Source organism: Coptis chinensis, chromosome 8 (assembly GCF_015680905.1).
Source record: "Coptis chinensis isolate HL-2020 chromosome 8, ASM1568090v1, whole genome shotgun sequence".
Classification (NCBI taxonomy): domain Eukaryota; kingdom Viridiplantae; phylum Streptophyta; class Magnoliopsida; order Ranunculales; family Ranunculaceae; genus Coptis; species Coptis chinensis.
In genome coordinates this window covers 37,139,215-37,141,865 of record NC_141463.1, presented here as the reverse complement: position 1 = coordinate 37,141,865, position 2,651 = coordinate 37,139,215, and the positions used below count along the sequence as shown (strand labels likewise).

General features: G+C 41.1%; 1 non-coding gene across 1 annotated transcript; it reads right to left on the bottom strand.

Annotated features, from left to right (window-relative positions):
* Nucleotides 1-511: 511 nt before the first annotated feature.
* LOC147481368 (small nucleolar RNA R71) lies at nucleotides 512-618 on the bottom strand. Its single transcript, XR_015207120.1, has one exon. It is a non-coding gene; the product is annotated as a small nucleolar RNA R71 (small nucleolar RNA).
* Between the last annotated feature and the right edge of the window lie 2,033 nt (nucleotides 619-2,651).

Genomic DNA, 2,651 nt, shown 5'->3' with positions numbered 1-2,651 from the left:
TATATCATAATTGTTTGGAGTGTTGACGTGTTTAGCTAAGTTTAGTCTGAGCCTTGTATGAGATTAAGGTCTGGTCGAACAAAAACACCGAACGTAATTACACAACAATGTCAACAAACAAGTCTATCTAGTATACCACCCACTACACCTCTAGCTACTATTTCACACACACCACCTGATATGATGCCTGAAGAAGGAGAGACACCTCTATCTGACTTCTACAAAGCCTTGAGCGATAGCCCCAAATCTTGAATCGTTCTAGCAGACCCAGTGGGGGATTTCCGAATCCCCCCAAATATTTTTAATTTGTTACCCGTTTTTCAACAAGTCCTAACAACATTCCACCATCCTACGGTTGGTGTGGAACAAATTAAACTGAGGGTATTCCCTTTCACCTTAGCCGATAAGGCGGCGTCTTGGTTAACTGCCCAAGCGCCTAATTCTATGGACTCGTGGGCTAAACTTGTTCAGCTGTTTATGGAACATTTTTACCCACCCCTAAAGACGGATGAGATGCTTTTCCAAGATTCATTTCTTTCGACAAAATCCTCATGAATAATTTTCAGAGGCTTGGAATCGTTTCACCGATCTCCTTATAGAGTGTCCACATCATAACTTAGCGAAAGACACGTTAGTTCGTTGCCTTTTCAAAGGACTTCTACACCACCATAAAGAAGTCCTTGACATAATGAATGGGGTAGTTTCTTAAGAAAAGGAGCCTCGAGTCTTATAAATTTTAGAGGATCAAACTAAAGCGAAATAACAACTAGGGGGTAGTGACGATATCCACCGCTCCGCTAGTTCTTCTAATACGCTAAAGCGCGGTATGTTTGAAATTAAACACGATCCCGAGCTTAAAACTCTAATCGAATCACTCACTAAAAAGGTAGAGGCCATTTCGTTCAACAAAAGCCTATCCCCGCCATGAATGTAAATTCAAATCCATGTAGTTTCTGTTGGAGTCCCGAGCATCCCGACTCCCAGCCCCTATAGCCTATGAACAAAGGCTTGTTCCATTAATAGTGAACCTAACGCCCCTTGGAGACAAAATCCCAACTTCGGTTGGAGAAATAACCAACACGTCACACCTCCAGGGTACAATAATCAATATGTTAGGCCAACGCACAGTTATAACCAAGCTCCACCACGACAAGGACAGGGTCAGGGTAATTATAATAATTATAACAACCAAGTGCAACCTCGACAAGGTCAAGTTAGTTATAATAATTATAATGCTAATAGAGGTATCGTTCCGGTAAATAATAACTATCAAAATCCGCCCATTAATAATTCACGCGAGATAGTTCCCGTGACTACTACACCCACATAACCGGATCGTCTTCACACCTTCATACAAGTGAGCCAAAAACTTTTCCAAACCATGGCTCAATCTAACCAACAAAATTTCTACAATCCGTTAATAATTTAAAGCCAACAAATGGCCCAAGATAAAGCCCAACCCAAAGGTGTGTTTCCAGGTCACGCAATACCTAATCCTAAAATAACAAACACAACCTTTGAGGTAACCGATAATACTAGTAATGAATATGAAAATGTAGGTGAGCTAAATGCCATCACCACTCTCCGTTCTGGCAGAGTGGTTGATAACAAAGTAACTATGCCTATAGTTACCCCACCAAGATAGCCCCTGCACCGCTATTTTACTAGATACCGAAATAGAAACCTGAAGAGCCTACCACCGTAGAGGTACCGGTTACAACACAACCTAAGAAACAAAGCCAAGGTTAAACATCCGGGTGATACATATGCTAAATATAGAGAAAACCACCGTTTCCACAAAAATTAGCCATGTTAACTAGGGATACAAATTATGAGGAGATTAGGGACGTTTTCAAGAAATCTAACTATAAACCTTCCCTTCCTCGAAGCTATTAAAAAGCTACCACACCATGCTAAGTTTCTTAAGGAGTTGTGTACTACTAGGCGTAAGACCAATATACCAAAAGACGCCTTTTTAACATAACAATTCCCAACTCTATCTGAACATAATGGAATTGTTAAGTACAAGGACCCTGGTCGCCCTACTATACAATGCACCTTAGGAGATTCCTATATGACGACCGCGTTATTAGACCTAGGGGCTAGTGTTAACTTACTCCCGTTTTATTTGTATAGACAAATAGGTCTAGAGGAGATGTAACCCACTAAAATGACGTTGCAATTAGCTGATCGGTCTATTAAGTATCCTAAGGGTGTGGTTGAAAACGTGCTAGTAAAGGTTCAAGATTTCTACTATCCGGCTGATTTTGTCATCCTCGATACAGAAGTCGCTAACAATTCTGTCCCGATCATCTTAGGGCGTCCTTTCCTGGCAACTGCCAATGCGCTCATTAATTGCCGCGATGGTTCGATGTCCATGTCTTTTGGCCATCTTGCTGTTGAAGTAAATGTTTTTAAAACAAAGACACATTTACCCGATTAGCCTATGGATGGAGAGGTTAGCATGACCGAGAGCTTAGCTTCGCCGAGATTATTTCAAAGAACACGCCCCCCGATAATCATATGCCCAAATTTCTTTCCTTTGGAAGTTCAGACTCCAACATTTTCATCACTACACTAGTCGATACACATATTACGGATGAGGACGAGATAGATGACTTTCTCAAAGATATAGAGGACTACCATAGTAA